Source organism: Bos indicus, chromosome 29 (genome assembly GCF_029378745.1).
Source record: "Bos indicus isolate NIAB-ARS_2022 breed Sahiwal x Tharparkar chromosome 29, NIAB-ARS_B.indTharparkar_mat_pri_1.0, whole genome shotgun sequence".
In the NCBI taxonomy this organism is placed as follows: Eukaryota; Metazoa; Chordata; class Mammalia; order Artiodactyla; family Bovidae; genus Bos; species Bos indicus.
The window spans coordinates 5458099-5471241 of NC_091788.1; the positions used below are offsets into that span (position 1 = coordinate 5458099).

The window sequence follows — 13143 nt, forward strand, 5'->3', positions numbered from 1 at the left end:
CTGATGGGAAGAGCTGACTCATTGGAAAAGACTCTGATGCTGGAAAAGATTGAGGGCAGGAGAAGAAAAGGGTGACAGTTGGTGAGATGGTTGGATGGCATCATTGACTCAATGGACATGAGTTTGAGCAAACTCTAGGAGACAGTGAAGGACAGGAAAGTCTGATGTGCTGCAGTCCATGGGGTTGCAAAGAGTTGTACATGAAAATGAGCAACTAAACAACAGCAACAGGATTTTGATAGGAAACACAGTACAGTGCAGGTATAGCATGTGCTGGTCCTGCTATGGCTGCAGTGGCCTCAGAACCCTCTGATCCCATGTCCTAATCCATGCCTTGAATCAGGAGTGCAGGGAGTGGGCGTGGAGAATGGAATTACAGGACCAGAGGTTCAGCAGCCTTGCACAGCACAACATACCCAGAAATTAGTGAGTATAGAACCAGACTGTGGGGGGAAGACTACAAGCAGGTTTAGCAAAGGAACCAGAGCCTTGGGTGTGGTGGGTGTGGCAGGGACGGCAGTGATTGCAATCAGTCTTCCCAGTGTGCCTGGTCCCAACAAACACACACACACACAGAGCTCACCGATGGGTATGATTCTAGATTCCTCTGCTGGTTGCAGCTGAAGCATGGAACCATGTGGTAGGTGAACCTGCAGGGTCTTCAATTCTGAGGCCAAAAGTGTCACAGAAAATTTTGTGACTTATTCTGTGGGCCTGGACTTTCCAGGATTGCCATCTGCACTTTTCTGCTCTCTAAGGATCCCACAGCCGAAACCTGAGATCAGACTCAACATCTGTGTTTACTGAAAAGCTGTTAGGAGGGAGACTGACTGAAGTGTTCTTGGCTGTCAGGAGCAATTACATATAGTATGTAAATTATCAATCAAAAGGGTGTTAATCTGTATTGTTTTATCATTATTATTTAGGCCTTATAGACTAAAGTTAACTACTCTTTTCTAGATATATATAGTGAGAATATTAATATTTCAGATTGTTTTTCCTTGGCATAAGCATTTAACCCCCCAAGTGGATTTGAATTAATAGGTGATAAAATTGATATTTGGTTGTTTATATCTGGATCCAATGTGGTAGTTGTTGTTTAAAGAAAGGAATAACAGGAATAAATATATACATCACTGGATATCACTGTGTTTACTTGTTTGTTACATTTTAAAAAACAAAATTACTTTATTTCTTTTAGCTTTCTGATATTTTCTCTGGGAAAATATGTAGGAACATGTTTAAGTCAATCTATGGAAAGACATTGAGTGACTCAAGGTTCAGTGTCATGTAGGTCCCAAGCAGGTGAAGACCAAGTTCAACAGGAAGGTAGGCACCATTCCTGGTCCCCCAACCAGGTACCCGAGGGACCCTGGCTCCGACAATTCCTGCTCTAGTCTCAGTGGTAATGAGGTATGTCACATCTCCTGGAGTAAACCATGGAGAGGTCCACTTCTCTGAAGCTCCCTGGACATAACAGATTAGCAAGTAGGATGAGCCAGGGGACCGGGGACCCAGATCTTTCAGCTGCAGTGTCTCAGATACCTGCTTCCAGGGGTGGGTGGTAGGAGAGACCTCCCTTTTCCCAAGGACTGGATCTCAAGAGGGTCTGAGGAAAAGCCTTCTGCTCCATTAGCTCTGGAAAATCCCCAGGAGTAGCCAAGGCCCAGGGACCAAGAGGAAGTTTAGGGATTAAAAACTGTGGTTCTCCAGGAGCTCACAAAATTCCCCAGGGTGGAGAAAACCCTGTGGTACCAAGGAATCCTGGCAGCTTCTGAAGGGACTGGACCCAGGAGGGAGGTGATATCCTGTGTGCCCAAGGCCAATCTGCCCACAATCTTCCCACTGGTGCTCTGTGAAGACCCACAGTGGGTTCTGGGCCCTAATAACTCAGCCCTGGACTCAGGGGGTGGCTGTCCAATGGGACCTTCCTTCAGGGCAGGAAGGGACTCTGAAGACCTTTGAGTGGGCAACACTGGGTTCTGTGTTCTTGTCCCTGCCTCCATAGGCACTGAAACTCTGACAGCCCAACATGGTTTTGTCCAGAGAGGGAGCTTTTCCCTGAGGCCCCAGATGCTTGTGTACCTGGCCCATCTGGGAAAGTGGGGGTAAGGCTCTGCTCAGCCCAGAGTCCCCCTTGGAGGATGTGCAGGAGGGGTCGGGGGAGGGGGGCTGCAGGGGTCCCAGAGCTGCTCTTTACACTCAGAGTCTGCGCCCCTCACCTCCAGGGCCCGCACCCCCAGGGAAACCGGTGGGCTCCACTCCTGTAGAGATGGGACAGAATAACTAGGAAGGGCTCCAGGACTGAGAGTTCAAGAACCTCTGCATTTGGTCTTCATTGCTGAGCGTGGGCTTCCTCTAGTTGGTGCAAGTGGGGCTGCTCTTCACTGCAGTGTGCTGGCTTCCCATTGTGGTGGCTTCTCTTGTTGCAGACCATAGGCTCCAGCTCACATCTCAGTAAAATATATATTTAGATTTGGCAGGAGGAAAGAAATCCACTTATGATTTTTTTGTGTGTGAATGAACTGTGAGACATTTTAGAAACACTAATTCTAATCTTAAATTGGATCTTCTGTGACTGGAGTTTCATTCCCAGTTCATGAAAGTATGGATGAAGGGACTCTTCTGTACTTATACATGTGTACATTCTCCCCCAAACTCCCCTCGCATCCAGGCTGTCACAACATTGAGCTGAGTTCCACGTGCTGTACAGTAGTTCCCTGCCTGTATATTTATAAAGAATAAAATATTTCACTAAGACATGAAGGAGTATGATGAATTCTCAAAACTCAACCCTTTTCACATGTAAGAACACAACTTACTAATTGTGATACTAATTGTCCATGAGAACCAAAAGTGAAAACATCAAATAATGTTTAGAAATGTTTAATGAGATGGCGCTGGCTTTAAACATGTTTTCAAATATAACAATAAACCAAAATGATAAAAGTAGTGTCATACCACTACATAAATTCCCGGTTTAGCAACCTGTGGACTAAAATACTTTTACATAACACCTAAGTAATACAATCTAATAACATAATACAAATAAATCAAGGGCTTCCCTGATAGCTCAGTTGGTAAAGAATGCAACTGCAAAACAGGAGACCCTAGTTTGATTCATGGGTCAGGAAGATCCACTGGAGAAGGGATAGGCTACCCACTCCTGTATTTTTGGGCTTCCCTTGCAGCTCAGCTGGTAAAGAGTCTGCCTGCAATTCCAAGTTCAGTCCCTGGGATGGGAAGATGCCCTGGAGAAGGGAACAGATACTCACTCCAGTATTCTAGCCTGGAGAATTCCATGGACTGTATAGTCCATGGGGTCGCAAAGAGTCGGGCATGAGTGAGTGACTTGCAGTTTACTTCACACGGTAAACACATGATGGCCTGTGGTGGAAACCAGAAGGAATTTAGATGTGGCCTGGGAAATTAGTATAATTGAGTCAAAGGATGCTGTCTTTAAGGAAAAGCTAACTCAAATGGAGCAGCTTAAAATTTCTAATTTTTGAAATCAGTAATAAAATCTCACTGATAGCTAAAAGGATGAATATACATATAGAAATGCTGCTGCCCACGTACCCAGCCCACTTCCAAGGTAAGGAAGGGCCAGCTCCTCACTTCAGAGAGAAGGGGCCTAGGCAATGTTTTTAAAGGCAGCTCACCTACATCCAGTCAATCAGATCTTCCCTCCCCAGATCACTGCCTGAGTCCTGAGGAACAAGGTCACAGAGAAGGGGCTTACAGACCCCTGGAGCCCCTCACACGTCTAGCAGGCAGAGGGTGAAGAGAGCAAACCTTTCCAGTTCAGGGATCTCAGTCTAGTCCAGGGTGCCCCGCAGCCCAGTCAGCTCAGGGTTTATTCCACAAGGCTTCACATTGCATTGATTTTCTCTCGGGATGAACCTGGGGTAGATGGAGAGGCCAGAGATTACAGTTCAAGATGCCTTCTTTCCAACCGGTCCCACTTTGTATGAAGAGGGAGGGAAAGAAGGAAGGCAATGAAGAGGCATAGAGAGAAGAGCCCATGGACTTTTGCTGAAAGTTCTGTCTCTTCAGGATGTGAACTAAACCCAGCTGGGATCCGAGTCAGAGGAGTCCCTTGAGGATGATGAGCTGGAGCTGTGCTCCTCGGGCTCAAAATCTCCATCTTCATCCTCACTGCTGGGGGCTGAGGAGTGGCTGCCTTCCTCCTCGTCCTCATTTTCCTCTGATCTCCCTGAGGCAGGAGAATGTTCTCCTGTCGTGTCTGATGATGCTATCTCTGCAGCCTGAAGCCCCGGGTCCTCTCTAAGTCTTCCTTGCAGATTCCTTGATGATGGGGACTTCAGACCCATCCTTCTACTCTTGGGGTTCGGGCCCCCTGTCACGCTCATGTTCTTACGCTTAACACAGGTCACCTCTCTGTAAACAGCATATTCTTCAGGAGACAGAGTCCTGAGCCAGAGATCAAGGTCCACCTTGTACTGTGTCTGCAGTCCCTCCGCCTGCTTCTTATAAAGCTCCTTCTGGTCCTGGGGGACCCGCTGCCAGCATCTACTGATCTCCACCATGCGCTCCCTTGGGGGCACTACTTTCAGCTCCCTGCTCAACCAGAGATCCTGGTGGAACTTGTGATAGCCATTCATTAGGGGCTTTTTGGGCTCTCCTTGGAATTTACACTTCATGAGTAAATTGTTTTCTGGGGGAGACTTCACTTTTTGAACATTTTCCTGAAACTTCTTTGGCACTTTGCTTTGACTTCCTTTGGGGACATCAGTTTTCTTGGAGCTCTGGACTAGATCAGGGTGCTGTTTTCTAAATAGAGCCATTTTCTCCTGAAACTCCTGCTTTTCTTTCTGGAAATCTTGACTATATTTCAGCTTGAGCTGTTCTGGCAGCTTTCTGTATTCCTCAGATGGAGCCTTGGTCAGCTCCTGGTTGCTCATCATGGGGTGTTTTTGGAGGTACTGAGGTCTCATCTCTTTAAAAAAGTGGAGGTAAGCTGTCAAGGGGTTCTTGGGTAAATCAGGATGTTTCTTGTGTTTTCTGCTTTTGGAAGGATTGTGAACATTTTCCTTAGCTTCCAGGACTAATTCTGTCAAAGTATGAAGCTTTCTAACATTACGGGAAATCTCTAACCATTTGAGTTTGTACATTTCCCCAGAAAATTCTTTACAAGCTATTTTTCTCAGTCCATCACCGACTGAGTTATTTTGAACATGTGCTTGTCACTGGATAGATTTTTTTTTTTTTTGTACATTCCAGTAATTGAACAATGTTTTCTCTGGACCAGTCATCTTGGCTTTTAGGCAGCACGTTTTCTAGGTTTTTGTGAAATGTTTGGTCCCAGCAGATCAGACACCTCAACGGTATTTCCACCGTCTGCACTCTCAAGATTGAGCAGGTGAGTTCTTTCTGAAGTCCAGCAGTCTGTGGGATTCTATGTATCTGTGGAGAAAGAAACAGAAAGCCACTCTCCTTTGGGATACATGAGAGAAGCACACTCTGCTTAGATATGTCCCTTCTATCACTCCCTTTACCCTTAAGAATGTAAATGAAAACTGTCTCAGTCTGAATTGAGATTCATATTGAGCATTATGAAGCTTCTTTTGCAGTTAAAAATCCTCAGATCCCATCCCAATATGCCTTGCACTCAATCTCACAAAAGGATGTTTAACACACAAATGAACAAAATAAAAGACTGGTTTCTCACTCAAGGGACAAAGAATAAGAGAAAATGAAGGGAGGGGAAAAAATAAAATTAAAAGGCCTGAAAAGCAAAGGGCTTTAAAACATCAATGAGATACCACAGCACATCAGTATAAGAATCATCAAAATCCCAAAGAGGGACATCACCAAATACTGAGAGAATGAGGAGAATCAGGAACTTTGATTCATTGCTGTTGCCTGTGTCAAATATATCTAAATATCTGTGTCTGGATTGGCATTTTCAGGAAACTACAGGTGGCAAACGTCAGCCTTGGTGTTTGTAATCTGACTACAGTGGCAGAAAAGATGTTAACAACTTCAGGAAATTATGCACCTCCTTCATGTCCAAGAATATGTATCATAAATGAACGAAGGCTTGTTCCTAAGCTATGAAGGTCTAAAGTCCTGATCATCAAAAGGCTGACTCTTACCTCTGAAGTGGTTCAGCATGTGTAGGAATAAAGAGGCCAGGAAGGGAGCTCTGGGTTCATGGGCTGAGGCTTCTGCTTCTGTGCCAAGTCAGCCCTGTAACAAAGGACACTGGTTCCATTTCAAGACCAAAGGTTAATCACATGAGCATTGCAAAACAGCAGACTTCACCACAGGATATGTTCTCAGGATTCTCCTATTTTTGGTGATTTGCATATACAATATATTCTACTTGCATGAGAATATAAAAATGTTGCCATATTTTTTACTAAATAGAAATTATCTCAAATTTCAATTTTCCCATTTTTCTCAGACATTATTCCAAGTTTTCACTCACTGAACTTAATTCCCTTCCTCAATTCCATCAATTCAAAGACCCTGGGCATTTTATAGAGAGCAAGACATTCAAGCTAAGGCTTTGAGGCTTCACTCACAAAGTAGTCATCAAGGATGCATTCTGCGTCTAAACAGAAGTGCTCACTGACCAGACATGTTTACTCTTGTCAGTCCAGCAAAGTGACACAGGTCCAACCTGGCTGCCCTGGTCCTGAAAGTCATTGCTCTTTGGTGGGTATCAGGAAGCACCTCCCTGTGAGGTCCTGCCTGCAGGGGGCTTGCTGTGATGGAACAGGCTGAGTCACTGCTACTCAGTATTATCAATATCACAGTCTCACTTGTCATGTGTGGGGAATATGTTTCTTTCGTAATTTTCTCACCTTCCAACTTACTAGGGTAGGTGCTTCCTCTGTGATATCCTAGAAAAATCCCTTCACTAAGTTGTATTTTGGTGAGGTTGGAGAGGATGGGGTGAGTGGGTGGAACAAAGCCAAGGATGTCAGCATGTTCTCAGGTATATCAGCTTCCCTCATAGCTCAGTTGGTAAAGAAACCATCTGCAATGCAGGAGAACCTGGTTCAAATCCTGGGGTCGGGAAGATCCACTGGACAAGGGATAGGTTACCCATTCCAGTATTCTTGGGCTTCCCTTGCAGCTCAGCTGGTAAAGAATCCACCTGCAATGCAGGAGACCTGGGTTCAATCCCTGGATTGGGAAGGTACCCTGGAGAAAGGAAAGGCTACCCACTCCAGTATTCTGGCCTGGAGAATTCCATGGACTGTATAGTCCATGAGGTCTCAAAGAGTCAGACACGAGTGAGCTACTTTCACTTTCGCAGGTATATTTGTTTTCAGTCAAATGAAAAGGAAACTTCTGAGACCAAGGATCAGAAGTCCTCAAAGTTCTTTTGAAATGAAATAGAAAATGGCCAAAAAGACAATATTGATAATACATATGCTAGTGTTCTGTACCTATGGATTCACACATGGATTTAATCTGTACATTCTAGGCTATTTATTTGTTTATTTATTCATTTATTTTACAATAGGAGCTTGTAGAGCTACTTTCCTAACTATATTTCATACATGGTGTGTACAGGTCAATCCCAGATTCCCACTCTAAACTTCCTTTCTCCTTTTCCCTTGTTCTGAATGGGAAAAAATCAGAAAACATTTACAGACAGTTCCAAAAATGTAAAACTTGAAAATGCCACATACCGGGGAATGACTTATATTGCATTTAATTTACACTGTAAAATGTTAGTTGTAATAAGTTGACTAGAGATGGCAAAATGTACAGGAACATGCTTAGAATTTATCTGCAAATACTATGGCATTATGTACAAAGGATTCTTTATCCTGGAATTTGGGAATGGGGGAGGACCTGAAATCAATTCCCCATGGTCCCAAGGAACAATGGTGAATCCACTTCATGAAAAAGACAACAAATTTTTCAGAAATCAAAAATCATTAGTGTATACTTGCCTTTCCTTATTTTTTCCAAGCCCTATCAAAGAAAAACAAAAAAGAAAAGATCACATTAATCATGATAGTTCTATCCTTTTTCATGTTCTTTACTACTCCTGTTTGTGTATTAGATATGGCTTTCTAATTCTTTTATAGAGAACACTCAGAAGCTATCTTCATAACCGAGCCTAAAGTAAAACATGATGTGCTTCCTCCAGGCACATTAAGGAAGGAAAGGGGGCAGGAAGGGTTTGCCTCAAGATGCATCAACATCTAAGTTTCCAATGTCTTCACTACCTAGTGCTATGTTCAAGGATAAATCTCACCATTTGTAGTAACAATTAAAGCAAAAGACACAACTGAATAAAACGAATTATAGAGTGCTTTAAAATTGATACCAGCATGAAATGTCTTACCTAGATGACAGGAAGAACCTCAGCATCCTCAGGATGTGGATAGCAGAGAGTGACAAGGGTTTAGGGGAATGTACACTGCAGATGGAGATTGCAGGCATGAAATTAAAAGACGCTTACTGATTGGAACGAAAGTTATGACCAACCTAGATAGCATATTAAAAAGCAGAGACATTACTCTGCCAACTAAGGTCCATCTAGTCAAGGCTATGGTTTTTGCAGTGGTCATGTATGGATGTGAGAGTTGGACTGTGAAGAAAGCTGCAGGTTGAAGAATTGATGCTTTGGAACTGTGGTGTTGGAGAAGACTCTTGACAGTCCCTTGGACTGCAAAGAGATCCAACCAGTCCATCCTAAAGATCACTCCTGTGTGTTCATTGGAAGGATTGATGCTAAAGCTGAAACTCCCGTACTTTGGGCACCTCATGCGAAGAGTTGACTCATTGGAAAAGACTCTGATGCTGGGAGAGATTGGGGGCAGGAGGAGAAGGGCCGACAGATGATGAGATTGCTGGATGGTATCACCGACTCGATGGACATGAGTCTGAGTGAACTCCGGGAGTTGGTGATGGACAGGAAGGCCTGGAGTGCTGCAGTTCATGAAGTCCAAAAGATTCAGACACAACTGAGCAACTGAACTGAACTGAACTAATAGTGAGATTTATGCCAAGAAAATTAACTTTCCCCTGGTCACAGAATTTTGCTGATTTTGTTACCATATATCTGGATAGGTAATATTTCAGTGTCACAGCAGCTCGTCTAGAACAGTGTTTCTCTCTCTGAGGACGGACCCTCCTTTCTCATCTGGAGCAGCTCCATGTCCAGCTTGTGGCATATCTCAGTCAGCTGTCTGTACAATTCTTTCAGACTTTCTCTGTACTGAGTCATTCTGAACACTCTCTTCGAGTTGTTCACAAATGTCCTTGGCTTCTCTCTCCAGAGCCTCCAGATGCAGTTGCTCCTCCTCCCGGAGCAACAGAAGCATCCTCTGATATTCAGCTTGTAATTGTCACCTTCCTTAAGACCACATATTTCTGAGGGGATAGAGGATTCAAAGAACGCTTATGTTCATATTTAAAAGAAAACCTCAAATATTATTTCCTTCATGTCATCAAGAAAGTTGTTGACAAACTTTTGGTCTCAGATATCTTCCTGTCCATTTTCTGTGAGTTCCTAGTTTCTTTCCGTGTTTGAATCAAGCTATCTAGGGGTCTCAAGATCTATCATTAAGAGGATTCTTCAGGGTTCTTACTTCATAAGTTATTTCCTCTCTAAATTGGATCTGAATTTTCTCTTCTTTTCTCTGGTTTTCTAAATATTCTTTAAAGTGATAAAACTTATTTTGTACAGTTTTTAAAAAATACATATAGTGCTCTAATTTCCCTCTAGGCACTAGTCTATTCCTCTCCTCTCCTTCACAGTAACACTTATGCAATGTGTCTTATACTCTGTGTCTGACAAGGTTTATTCAAATATGCAAAATTTGTCCTAGGAACACTTTTCATGCTGTGGTTTTCCCATATACTAGCATTTTTTGAACTAATCTGTGCCAATTGTGATTACTGATAGGTCTTTTGAAACCATGCCTTTTCGAGGGAAGATATCAATATGCTTTAATGGGAATTTAAATGGACCTAAAAAGCTAGACTTGTATCTATATGGAGTGGGTAGGTGTTCCCTTCTCCCAGGGACCTTCCCAGTCCAGGGCTTGAACCCCAGTCTCCTGGACTACAGGTAGATTCTTTGCCATCTGAGCCACCATGTAAGCCTCCTGGGGCAACTCTTACCTCCTTGCTTATTTCTTTGGCTGTTCAGTGGGTTAATACACACAGAGGGTAACACAGCATCTAATTAACTGTTGGAATGAAGAGCTCTCTGCAGGGCTCTCCCTGCTGCCTCAGACCATGACTTTGGGCATGGGTATTCTTCATGCTTCTACCAGTGGGTGTATAAGTCACAGTTTCTTGTCTTTGTGTGTCCTTCACTGTCAAAGGTGAGGTCCTCAGTTCTGTAAGATGCTTTGCACACTGCCAACAAGATTGAAACTGGTTCTCACCGCTCCATGCCTGGCAGGGAGGAGGAGTTATAATTGATATAATCAATTATAGGAGTGATACATAGAAGTGATATAGGTGTGATTATAGGAATGATATAGGAGGAGATATAATTGAGTTGTGACCAGACATTTAAAGTCCTTTTAGGAAAATGCTGCTGCTGCTGCTAAGTTGCTTCAGTTGTGTCCAACTCTGTGTGACCCCATAGACGGCAGCCCACCAGACTCCCCCGTCCCTGGGATTCTCCAAGCAAGAACACTGGAGTGGGTTGCCATTTCTTCTACAATGCAGGAAAGTGAAAAGTGAAAGTGAAGTCGCTCAGTTATGCCTAACTCTTAGCGACCTCATGGACTGCAGCATACCAGGCTCCTCCATCCATTGGATTTTCCAGGCAAGAGTACTGGAGTGGGTTGTCATTGCCTTCTCTGATGTTTGCTCTAGATTTTCTAAAAGGATTATGCCTTTATTCCCAACACTGGTTATGGAAAAGGATCTGATAACACAGAATATTCAATAAAATGCAGAAAGCTGAGTGGAAATACAATAAAAATTCCCAGAACTTTGCAATCACCTGTGCTTTCATCTTAATGGTAACCCTCTGGACATCTTGGCATGCTGATCATGATGCTTACGGATATGAATTTCCATCTTTGTCGTAATTACCATATCTGTTATTACATCTGTTTCATTTTCCTGAGAGTTAGCAAGAAAAACAATAAAGTTCTGTGGTTTGAAGAATAGATGCTTGCTTCTTGGACAGAAAGCTATGGCAAACCTGGTCAGCATAATAAAGAGCAGGGACACCACTTTGCCTACACCACTTTGTATAGTCAAGCTATGGTTTTTCCAGTAGCCATATACATGGCTATGTGAGAGTTGGACCCTAAGAAAAGCTGAGCACTGAAGAAATGACTCTTTCAAATGGTAGTACTGGGGAAGACTCTGGAGAGTCCCTTGGACAGCAAGGAGATCAAACCCATCAATCCTAAAGGAAATCAGTCCTGAATAGTCATTGGAAGGACTGATGCTGAAGCTGAAACTTCAGTATTTTGGTCATCTTATGAGAACAGCTAACTCATTGGAAAAGTCCCTGATGCTTGGAAATATTGAGGGCAGAAGGAAAAGAGGGCATCAGAGGACGAGATGGCTGGATGATATCACCAGTGGAATGGACAAGACATTGGGCAAACTCTGGGAGACAGTGAGGAACAAGAAAGCCAAAGAAATAAGCAAAGGGTTAAAAGATGCTCTTAACCGAAAAAGAAGGTGCAGGAATGGTAAGGTTTCGGATCATAGACAATGCAGTGCTTTTTTAAAAAAAATCAATATCTGGAGATTGCTGAGGTATAAGCTGAAAAGAGAGTATTAAATCAGGGAAGGCAGCAGTTGGTTTTCAACAAGAGTTTCTTATTTTTGACAATTGCTTTAGAAGCATCTACCCAGGGAAAATTCCAACATGTGGGTCACAAACCCACATGCAGCTCCAAAAATTGAGGTGCATATTTGATTGTATAAATACATATCCCCAAAAGTTCCAACACCTCCCAAAGTCTACATTTCCCCTTGCAATCCAGCATCACTGCAAGATCGATCATCTTTCCTTTCCGTTCATGTTGAGCTGATGTCTGAAACCATGGATTGGTTTTCTGTTCCTGATGCATCTACTGCCGAGATTTTAGTTTACAGGTGACCAGAAGTAAACTTTGACAGATGCATCCAGCTAGAAGGAGTATAACCGTGGTTCAGAAAGGGCTCCTCGGGATCAAATGTCTTGTTGCCGCAGTGAGGACACAGGCTGGATTAAGTCAGATGACCCTTGGATGTTCTAAATCCCACATAATCTCGATGAGTTTATCTTGAAGCTGGACGAGTTGGCCCAGGTGAAGGGCTCCATGAGGGCTGCCACTCTCCTGAGGGGCAGGATCAGACTCATCACTTAAGTTGCTCAGCCCATTGGTGTGACTCAGAAGCTTCTCCAGGATGGCCAGAAAGGACGTTCCCACACAGAATGAAGGTCCCAAGCTTGAACAGTGGCTCAGGGCAGAGGATGGACTCATGCTGGGACTCTGTGATCCCACACTCCTCTAAGTTCAGCTCCTGAAGGGTGGCTGCAACTTGTTCCAGAATAACGTGGGTGATCTCAGGACCAAAGTCCATCATGGTGACCCCACTCAGATCCAGGCCTTTGAGGTGACACATGTTTGGGCTCTGAGACAGATGGGGCAAGTCTGACTCTGTAAGCTGCCAGTTAGTTACTGCTGGGTGGTCCAAGGGGGTCCTTGGGCATCTGGGGAGAAAGCAAGCAATTAGGTCTGAGTATTCAGGATGGCAGCTCAGCTAAACTAGTCAGATAGTTGATTTGCCCGAAGACAAGGTCCTACTAACCACCTCCTGAAGGTCAGTACCCAGAATGGCCTGTCTCATTTTGGACTGGCAGTACCTGTCTGCATCTCCTGCAAACTTGGAAGTCAACCCTGAATGTTCATTGCAAGCACTGATACTGGAGCTCAAACTCCAGTACTTTGTCCACCTGATTGGAAGAGCCAACTCATCATAAAAGACCCTGATACCTGTACACCAATGGCTGATTCATGTCAATGTATGCCAAACACCACTATAATATTGTAGTTAGCCTCCCATTAAAATATAGAACAGTCTTTTGGACTCTGTGGGAGAGGGAGAGGGTGGGATGATTTGGGAGAATGGCATTGAAACATGTATAATATCATATATGAAATGAATCTCAAGTCCAGGTTC

General features: G+C 43.7%; 1 pseudogene; it reads right to left on the reverse strand.

Moving 5' to 3' along the window:
- Window positions 1–4064: 4064 nt before the first annotated feature.
- Window positions 4065–12585, reverse strand: LOC139180562 (upstream-binding factor 1-like protein 1; annotated as a pseudogene).
- Between the last annotated feature and the right edge of the window lie 558 nt (window positions 12586–13143).